Here is an 11,328-nt window from a genome sequence, read left to right on the forward strand (position 1 = left end):
TGCCAGCAGTGTTTGTAGAGCTATTTGGGAACACTCCTCTGGATTATTCATTATCTGTTCTGTCCCATGATTATCATGAGTGGGAGTGGAGATACCCAGACTTGCCATTTTTCTTGTGTTTTTCCGGCTTACTCTGCCCATTTGAGATGAAAGTAGCACCAGTTTTGTGCTACAACACTATCTTAAGGCAACCATCTACCAAAGTTTGCATTTGTACAGTCAATAGTCTACAGATACAATCTAGTTCAACAGATACATCTATTCAACATCAAACCACTATATGTTAATGGGCTTCGAACCGCAGAGAAGAATTTGGAAAACCAGAAATTATTAGGGTTAGGGAGAGATGTGGGTAAAAAAGAGGAATAGATTGGTGTGGGAAGGCACAGGGAGAGTTAACTATGTCTTAATCTCAATGCAGGAAATAGATTGGGTAGGATGTAAGTAGAGAGAGAGAAAAAAAGGAGAAAGGGAAAGGGAAATGAAAAGAGACCAGAAAAAAAATAGAAACGTAAAAATTAATATTATTATGGAGATTTAAAAACAATCTATTTAGAGAGTAATGTGAATATATTGAGAGAAGGGGAGGGACATAGAGGAGATGTGAAAAACTTAAAAAAATGCTTAAAATATTATATAAGTATAAAGAGGTAGTACTGCTATTAATGAATTTAAGTCTCAGAGGTTTTGAATTGAGTAATAAATTTGTGGATTAAGTATGTACACAATGGGGGATAGGGTCTACTAGTTAACTACGGGTTTATCTAAGGATGTGCAGGACAAGAGTTAAGTCACATAAAGAAGAACAAAAGAGAGGAAAAGGTGAAAAGGATAAAAAAGGGAGAAAAAAAAGATCAGAAGTTCAGTAGAGCTAAACAAAAAAACAAAAAGATAATTCAAAAAGAAAGAAAAAGGGAAAGAAGACAAAAAAAAAAAAGAAAGGAAAACGCACATTCACGTATCCCTAAAATAAAAATTATAAGAGGAAAAAAACGTTACTGGAAAACAATTTTTTTTCAAAAAAGGCAAAAATTAAAGATTAATAAAAGTTTTAGAAAAGAAAAAAAATATTTTTATATATATAAGGTACCAAAAAAGAAGAAGAAGAAGAAGAAGAAGAAGAAGAAGAAGAAGAAGAAGAAGAAGAAGAAGAAGAAGAAGAAGAAGAAGAAGAAGAAGAAGAAGAAGAAGAAGAAGAAGAAGAAGAAGAAGAAGAAGAAGAAGAAGAAGAAGAAGAAGAAGAAGAAGAAGAAGAAGAAGAAGAAGAAGAAAAGTTCTTTGATTTTTTTTTTATTTTTTTGGGAGGGGTGGGAAGAATCCTGTATCTCCCTTGTGTCTGTAACCAGCCTCTTGTTGGAGTCTCTGGTCTGCTTGCGGTCCTGTGGCTTGATTGGTTTCTTAAGTCAGTTTGTTTGAACAGGCAGAAAAATGCTCTGCTTTACCCAAGATTTTGAGATCCCCCTCCCAGGTTAGTTTAATGGGAGGGTGATCTGCTTTGAGAATCACAAAAGAGGGGGATGCAGTGATGAGGCTAGGTTCTGGGTAGAGTTGAGGCCTTTCAACAAACAGTAGCTTTTCCCTGGGGCTATTTTGTGAAAAACTCACAGAGCCCAGCCTGGAGCCATTCTCAGGGCTTTTGTTTTTCAATTGATTGTGGTGGCTGCTAGAGGGAGGGGCAGCCTCTGGCTCTGGTTACCCGGTGAGGAGAGCCACTCCAATGGCTGGCGCCTGAGCTGGGTGACTTTTCCCTGGATAGAACTGAGTCTGTGAGGTCACTTCACCGTTAAGTTCTTGTGACCTGCTAAATGACTCGTTTTATTCCAAGGCCTGAGTTGGAGCTAGCAGCTCCGCCGAGCTTTGTCGGTATCCATGATCGAGGTCACCGGTGCTGGGGGGGAGGGGTGGCCTTCCCTCCTCTGCTCCCTGAGAAGGATTGAGGACATCAGGCTTCTACTCACGCCAAGTCTTGGATCCTGGGTAGTCTCTGGTCTGCAAATTGCAGGATGAAGGTGTCCGCTCCTTGTCGGTTCTTGCTGGTGTTGAGTAGAATCCACTCGCCTGCTGCGTCTGGCTTCTTCGTCCCGGACTCTCTGTGGCTCAGGTATGGGTGCCCTGCGGTCGCCACCGCAACCCTGCCGCCTCAGCGGCGGCTGCTGGCAAGCGCTCAGATGTATCTCTTTTCCTTGGCTTCCCCTCTCTTGTCTAACTCTCTGTCCTGTGATGGCACACTTGGTGTGATTCTCTGGCTTAGGACTGTTCACAGGAACTCTAAAACTGCTTTCTCTGCGAAAGCTTGTTCAGATTCCAGCTTCTCCTCTGCCATCTTCCCGGAACTCTTCAAACATTTTTTTTAATTAAAGTACAAATATTTCCAAAATGTGACCAGGTAATGAAGCCTTCTTAATAAAGTATGTGCTTCTTGAAAACACAGTAACAACAAATATGTTTAGAACTACAAGAAATTAAATTTATTTAAATTCACCAACCATATAAAAATTAAGAAAATAATTGTTAAATATTCATGTTAAATATTTTAAAAGCAAAATATGTGTCTAAATAATTTACATGTGTAAAACTCATGCAAAATTAAATTAACTAATCCGATGACTCTGAAAAAGAATTAGTCTAAAGAAACAAAAGAAAATAATTAAGTTCAAAATTTGAAATTTAGAAAATAAAATGAAATGCATTCTTTAGTTGACTTAAGTAACTGTAAACCCTCTGTATATCAATTTTATAATAAAAAATGCATGAACAAAGAAAGCAAAAATACCCATTGATCAATAGCAACAGCTAAAGCATCAGTATTTCTTTTTTTTTTTCTGTACAAGAAAATCGATGGAGGGGATAACAATGTTCTTCCCATTGAAAAATATACTCATTACCTTACTTATGTAACTGTAACCCCTTCGTACATTACCTTTACAATAAAATTAAATTAAAATTAAAAATAAACTAAATAATATACCAATTAAGAATTCTTAGAGGCCATTGTTTAAAAACTTTGTAAAAAGCTGCCCTAAGTACCCAAGGAATATGCTTTGATGATACTATTTAAATACTTAAACTTCAGCAGAGAAGCAAAAAGATTATAAATGTTACAAAGTAAAATAATAAATCAGAATATATTACTATTAATAAAAATCATAAGTTGAATTTATAGTGGTAGTCAAATGTGTGAGAAATGAGACGAATTGCCATTTGCAGTTAATAAGTGAGAAAGAATTTTCTAGGTCTTTTAAATTTATCTTAAGATAATGAAGAAACTATTTTGTCACATCATATGATAATCAGATAAAGATGATAGTAAACCAAAGAACAGATTGAACTAAGTTTTGGGATGTTAATGTATTTACCTATTTTGGTTGTGGGTAATTGTGGGGATTTCAACTTGGAGTATTGTTCTTGCTAGGCTGGTGTCATATCAGTGGTTAATTTTAGAATAGGGGTTCCCTTTCCACAAGAACATGCACCCGATCTGTCCTTTTTGCCTTCCCATCATCCATGGCATCAGAGTTGCACACTAATTTGTCTAGCTGCCTTCCTTGGCTGGCCTGAATTCTGCAGTCCTTCCAATCTTAGCCTCTAGATAGTGCAGGATGCTTGAAATGATCCAGTCACCCAGCTATACATTGAGAAGGAAGTCCACTAAACTTTTGGCTTGGGTTCTGCTCTCAAGCCTCCTCAGTAGTTAAGATTAGAGATGGGATCCCCTGGTGCCAAATAGTAACAATATTTTTAAAGCACCTAGACATATATATGAGTTAGGCTTGTGATTACCTCAGGAAAAGAATAAAAGAGAAGTGAAGCATAAAGGACAATCAGAATTTTAACTAGCTACTCAGAGGCTGAATCAGCTTAGCTAGCTACTCAGGAGGCTGAGATCTGAAAACCACTGTTCAAAGCCAGTCCAATCATGAAAATACATGTGATTATCTCCAAAAAATGGGAATGGAGCAATGGCTCGAGTGGTAAACCACTATCCTTGGGCACAGAAGCTTAGGGATAGTGACCAGGCACTATCAAGCTTCAGGAATGATGAATACATGCATGAGCACCTGCATATGTGCGTGTGCATACACACGTGCGCATGAACACACAAACACACCAATGAGTATTTCAATGCGACCTTCTTTAATTTTTTATCTTGTTGTATCCTTTTGCCATGTATTAGTTCACAAATTAACAAAATCAGCTAAGCAGCTATTTACATCAACTCATCATGTCTCTATAAAGTCTATTCTCTTTTTGCAATTATTCAGGAGGGCAATTCATCTCCCTCAACTCTGTAGTATTAGATGATTGTTTACGTTCTTCCTAGGTATATGATTTTGTGGAATTCTGCAGCGAACAGCTTATTTCTTTCACGAGAAGGGAAGCCTCTGTCAAACAATTCATAATAGGTTTTTCTCCTCCTGGCAAGCATCTGTAGTTTTATTATCTTCGTATATTTCATGATCTGTCTCTGTATGCCAAAGACTGCTGTGAAAATAAAAAGACCCTTTTCAGCACTTAGCATTCATATAACATTCATAGGTATGAAGGTGTTTAAATATTACTGAAATTGCTTTGGAATAAATAATGTTGACCTTGACTATCTTGAGAAAGAAGAATTGGTTTCTCAGCACTTAGGTAAGAACGTGAGTGAAAGAAACAAAAGGAAAGTTTGGAACAACTCAACACATACATTCAAATGAAACAAAACAACCCAAGAAAACACAAATTAATTCAGTACTCAAAAACCTGCAAGAAATGCAAAGATTTAAAAAAATCAGCTATGATAAGCTTTTGAAAATCCTGACTACATGGGAGTCTACTGTTGTGAAGACAGTGGTTAAAACTTAGACTGGACAGAATGATCTGTACACAAAGCCATGCACCTGTTATTCTAAATTCCAGGAAGAATAACATAAAGTGGACTGAGCCCAAGATCATACACAAGAAGGAAGCCTGATTCTATTTGAAAAATAATCAGAATAATTTAGGGCTGGGGGCATGACAAATTGGCAAGAACACCCATTTAGGAGACACAAGACACTCAATGCAAAATATATTATGGTTATTGAAGAAAAAAGCTATGACTTTAAATAGTTGGAATGATTGTAAGATTTGAGTATTTCAGTGGAGAAAAAACCCATGAGAGAGATAGAGTGAACCCATGTTGTGATCCTTTCTACTTAAGCTATAATGTTGTGTGGTACTCCAGACATAACAGAGTTATCTTGCAAATGAGCATGGATGTGCATTTGGGTGATGGAAATACTCTACTTACACAGGTGTAAATTAGATTTTTGGCTAGATTATAGTTCTTGAACTAAGACTCTGTGTGATGTCCCTGACCTTATTCTCTCAAGGCTACCACTCTACTACTTTGAGCCACAGTTCCAATTCTGATTTTCTCTTCACTGTTTGGAGATAATAGGCTCATGGACTTTCTTGCCCAAGATGGCTTCAAATCATGATCGTCAGATCTCATCCTCCTGAGTAACCAGGATTCTAGGCATAAGCTGTCTATTTTTTAAATAATTTAGTAAATCATACAGTTACAGAAGTTATAAATTATCATTACAACCTGTGTAATAGATGTGTGTATGTATATATCAATGCATACAGATAGAAATATTTTAACGTATCTTTGTATCTACAGTAGATTTATGAAAAATCAACCTTTGTTGTAAAATAAAATGGAAACAAAAGTTATTAAGGAGGAAAACAAAGGGAATTATCACATGTTTCTTGTTGTTGAATGGAATATGAATTGTGAGAATCAGTTTAGGAAAACCATCTTAATTTAACAAAATGGATAATGGGTATTAATTCCAATCTCTCTATTTGCCCATATTGTGCATCCTCACACATGAGTGTCAAAATCAAACCACAATTTTTGCTTTTGTATTTAATGCACCTGTTATAATTTAGGGGATTGATGAAGTAATCAAAAAATGATTAAAATAATAGTAAGTGAGCCTATGAGTTAGAGCTGAAAATGTTTTTAAATATAATAATAGCTAATTAAATTGAATTTATCTTACTTTTCGTCTATTGTCATGTCCCTCATTCCCAAATTAGAAAAGTACATAGAAGGTTCTCACTAAATTATTGTACAATAATGAAAAAAAATGCATTGCACAGTGTGGTTTTAGCTTATTGAGACCTGTAGGGTGTAGTGTGTTTTTGAGGACTTGCAAAAAGTTGTGATGGTGAAGAAAGGACGGATGTGCTTATTCTGGAAAATTGCCTAGAGGATTGCTCCCAGAAAGATAGTGACGAATTCTTCCAAAAGATACAGTAAAATCACTTTCACAATCATGTTCACTGCTGCACTATTTACTGTAGCCAAGTTATGAAAACAGCCTAGATGCCTTATGGTGGAGGAATGGTTGGAGAAAGTGGGGCACATATACACAATTGGATTGCACCCATCCATTATGAAGACTGTTAAATAATTTGCAAAGAAATAGATAGATCTAAAAATATGTTAAGTAAACTAAGTCAGAGCCAGACACACAAAGGACCCATGTTCTGTTGCCTATTTGGAACATAGGACTTTATGCAAATTTACACAATAGTATTGCAGAAGAGTATTTAAAAGGCGAAATTTCTTATAAAATTGAACTTTTATTCCAACAAAATGAATACCAAGAAGCTATCATTTGGCAGATATGAGAAAGTCAAAGGGAAGGAATAAAGAGAGTTATGGATGAAGAGAGGGAAGGTATAATATTCAATGCAGAAACTAGAAGAAATGAAAGTGGGGTGAGGTTTGGAAGGGTGTGGGAAAGTTATGTAAAGATCCATTGTACTTATAAACTGAATTGTTGAATAGAAATTCCTCTATACAACTATTTAATAAAAATATAACTAAAAACAATGGAAACATGGCTGGGAAGGAGGCTCAGTGGTAGAGAACTTGCCTTGCATGCCTGAGGCCCTAGGTTCGATTCCTCAGCACCACATAAGCAAAAAGTACAAAGCCAGAAGTGGCGCTGTGGTTCAAGTGGTAGAGAGCTAGCCTTGAGCTGAAGAGCTGAGGGACAGCTCCCAGGACCAGCGTTCTGGACCCACGACCGGACCCCACCCCCCCCAAAAAAAAACAATGGAGACATTTGAATCTTAAACTGTGTTTTCTTAAACCACGAGTCCAAATAATAGTTTCCTTCTCAGAAATTTTCTTTGCAGTTTTTTCCTCAAAATGACATAAAAGTGACCAACAGAATGAATGTCAATACATCACATTGCATATCCTAAAGAAACACAATATAAAAATCACAGTAAAAATGTTAGAATTCATCACATGATAAAATAACAGGGAGAAATGATCAAATCCTGATTGTTTTTCCAAGTACGTTACGTATGGTATCTAATTTGATCCTCACAATAATCCCATAAAGTAGAACTACTTCCATTTCTAATTCTCAGATGATGATATCGAAGTCTTCAGAGTTGGAATTATTAGTACAACATTGCACAAATGGTAAATCTTAGCCTGCACCCCATTCCCACCGTATCAAATAACTTCATTCTAATTTATGGCTAAAATACCAGCACTTAGTCCACTAATTCTAGGAAAATTTCCCAGAATTATTGTCCACATTCTAATAATATTTCACTTTATCTTTGTTAAAAAATAGGAAACTAAGCGGGATGCCGGTGGCTCCATCTGTAACCCTAACTACTCAGGAGGCTGAGATCTGAGGACTGCAGTTCAAAGCCAGCCCAGGCAGGATATTCTGAGAGATTCTTGTCTATAATGAACAGCTAGTAAACCAGAAGTGGCACTGTTGCTGAAGCGGTACAGTGATCAACTTGAGCGGAAGAACACAGGGACAGTACCCAAGCCCAGAGTCAAGCGCCACAACCAACCAAAAAAAAAAAACCAAAAAGAAAAAAAAGGAAATAGGTAACTGTAATATGAAAACTCCAAGTTCATAATCAATTTATACCTCCCTGGTGAAAGGAACTGCTAAACTATAACATTCTTGATTTCTAGCTCAAAATTTTAGAAATCATATTCTATCCCATGACAACAATGAGGGCCTGGGGACCCTCATCTCTGTTTAACACAGTCATACTGAAAGAATAACCTTCCCAATTCCTGATGGAAACAGACTGCCGGTCTATAGACCAATCATTTCCACATTGTAGCTCACATAAGTTGTTTACCATTAGAAGTATTTTGATTGCTTTTTATACCCAACATTTTGAGAGAAATATATTACATTAAAATGCTATTAAAGCAAGACTGATATAAAAATCACCTTTGACCCCAGATAAATATTTTACCTTTCATATACCCAAAAATGCAGTCTTACCTATCATTAATGTTAGGAACGAGAGGTTAAAAATCATAGACACCAAGACCTAAGCATCAATTAAAGACTCTCCAACTTGTGAATACAATTGGTTTAAAAAGATATCAATACTACTACACGTTTTTCAAAATTTCTTGTGATACTGAAGATTCAATCATAAAATATTAACACTTGAAAACAACTCATTTTCTTGGGAGTAGGACACAAAACACAACTAATCATTTTCAAATACCTTTATTTTTCTACAAATTCACTCTTATAATTATAAAGAGTGTGAAACTAAATGAAGTACAGAGCCACAAAGGTAATAATTTAACTGCATCATCTACATTCAAAAAACTATTACTAGAAAACAAAATTATACTAATAATTAGCTCACCAAACCACTTTATTCTATTTTATTTACTTTCATAAAAACTGGGTTTTCATAAAATGATAGATTAAAAAAGCCTATATACCCACTTACATCTTCAGAACTTAAAAATATTTATTTCAGAAATGTCTTTAGCTCTATAGTCAATGAACTGAAATAATACTAAAATATTCAAAGGCTTTTCAGAAATTGCAAGACTAGCTCTGGGTTGTTATGTATATTGGAAAAGATATTCGAAAAGCCTTATTTGTTAAATTTGGGATAGTTACTCCCACAAAAGAACCATTAGTGAAGGTCCAATTGCATGTACAAAACAAGTTCAAATGCATCCACAATCTGGAGGTGACACAGGCTTTTTGTATGTTTGTTTTTGAAAGGTATATATAACAAGCATATCCACAATACTGTTTTCAGTCAATATGATGGGATATTCAAACCTAATAAATACAGGGTTGATTATCTTAGTGAGAATAGATATGATGTTACAAAGAAAGTTATTTTCAACAGAAATTTGGAAAGAGTTTATCCACCTTGTGTTTCACAGGAATAACCAGAGAGTAATACCTGTTTGGTCAAGTAGGTCAAACTCACTCCATGAGTATATCTTAAAAGTATAATCAATTTAAGAGGTCAAATACATGTTTTGTACTGACAGTCATCTTACAGCAATAACTTACTACCTAATTATATCTGCATCTTCTTACCTGACATATAACAAGAGCTGAAATTGGTCTCTTTTATCTAATTTAATGTTGTATATGCTTTGATTATGATGATGTTATTATTTGACAAATAAAATGTACAGAAGAGTGGCTCCATAGAAATGACATGACAGAACACTGATAAATAAAAACATTGCAACACATTTAGCTCTTTTCAGCCTCACCCTGTCCACATTGTCAAGCAACATTGCAACAGCACACTCACACATATACACATACACACATGTATGCACATGTACACACATATATATGCATGCTAAATTCAGGGATTAGTACAAAAAAGTACAAATAAAATATTAGTGATTTGGACAAACGTTAATTTGCCTTATTACAAAATAATACACAATCCAGTCACCATGGGTGTTACATTTTACTTGCCTCACCACATGTGACCACTTAATTTATGTTAATTAATTGATTCATTCATTTGTTTTGTGCTAATACTAGCCTTGAATTCAGGGCCTGGTTCTGTCCCAGAATTTGTTGTTTTTTTGTTTTAAAAATTTGTAAAAATTTTTCTCCTAAGTCATAATGGTTTGGTTAAGTTTCTTAATTTTCAAAAATGCCAATCCATCTTTGTGTCTGTACAAAATATTTTCACAATACAAAGCAACGGCAATATCTTACTTTAAAAATTCATGGATTCAATGGTATTCTTCAAGTGAATTGCCTGACTTTGATGTCAAATTGTATTCAAGAGTTGTTTGTATACATCTCTAATGATTTCTGCAGAGTTTGTGATTTTTTAAATCAGAAATCATTTTAACTTATCTGTTGAAATGAGTAGTACAGAAACTAAAAATATTTCTGGTGCTTGTCTGAAAAAATTATATTTTAAAATAATCTGTATTTTGTTTGTATAATGTCCATAATCTATTTCATTCTCTCCTAGATATAATACTTTGAATTCTACATTGTTCTATATTATATAGGTTCATTAATAAATGTGTTATTTCAGATAGCATTCCATATAGAAAAAGTTTAGGATTCCTTTTTTACCTAGGTCCTTATAGTATTTTATTTCTTTGGGATAAAATGACAATGTTATCTACTTTCAAAAGTTTTGTAAAGATTATGCTATATAAAGGCCTTTCTAAGGTGAGGATTTAATACACTGATGTCAAACTAACTTTCAGTTCAATGAATTATATGTGTTGTTACATTTGTATTTTTTATTGTGTAAATACTGTACCGAGGGCTTACAATTACATGGGCAAGATAATGAGTAAATTTCTTATCAAGCATTGTAGCCTCCTCCTTTGTTTCCCCTTCCCATACCTTCCCATCCTCCCCCTGCCCCCCCACTCAATCCTCCCCGCTACCCCGCCCTGCACCAAAGTTGTAAAGTTCATTTTTGACATAACGACTTGTATTTTTGTAATCAATTTTTTAATAACTGTTTTTCATTTCTTGCTTCTGAAGAATGAAAAATATTGAATTCTTCACAAATTTTCATATCATCCTTTTGCAAATGCCATGATAATCTCTATATTGTTGTAATTTGGGTAAACGTGCAGCTGAAGCATGTAGTATCCTGTAAATTTAAGTAGTTAATGATGCAATCTTTATACAGGCATATATCCTTGGTTGACTGTTTGTAACCAGGAAACCTTATTGTTCCTAAAAATGCTATTGATCTTAATTCTCTAAAATTCTGTGTATATTGGAAAAAACATATTGTTTGGTCGATTCCTCACATTTGCCATTTTTTGTCAATGACTATTTCAAGTCTTTTTCATTTTAAATTTGATCATACTTTGAAGCCTTTATAGCTAGGTCCAAAGGTGATAGCTTTTCAAGTACTTATTTATCAACTGAGTTAGCTTTGTGGAGCTAATGGATTCAAAGCAAGCCTTGCTTAAGAGCTACTTCTAAACTTCTGGGCTTAAAATTTCCTAAATGAGGTCGTACTGGCACAAAT

General features: G+C 34.9%; 1 pseudogene; it reads right to left on the bottom strand.

Moving 5' to 3' along the window:
- Nucleotides 1-10,833: 10,833 nt before the first annotated feature.
- On the bottom strand, nucleotides 10,834-10,933 carry LOC122115617 (annotated as a pseudogene).
- Between the last annotated feature and the right edge of the window lie 395 nt (nucleotides 10,934-11,328).

The sequence above is a fragment of the Dipodomys spectabilis genome, unplaced genomic scaffold (genome assembly GCF_019054845.1).
Source record: "Dipodomys spectabilis isolate Male_0828 unplaced genomic scaffold, ASM1905484v1 ptg000121l, whole genome shotgun sequence".
NCBI classification, from domain to species: Eukaryota; Metazoa; Chordata; class Mammalia; order Rodentia; family Heteromyidae; genus Dipodomys; species Dipodomys spectabilis.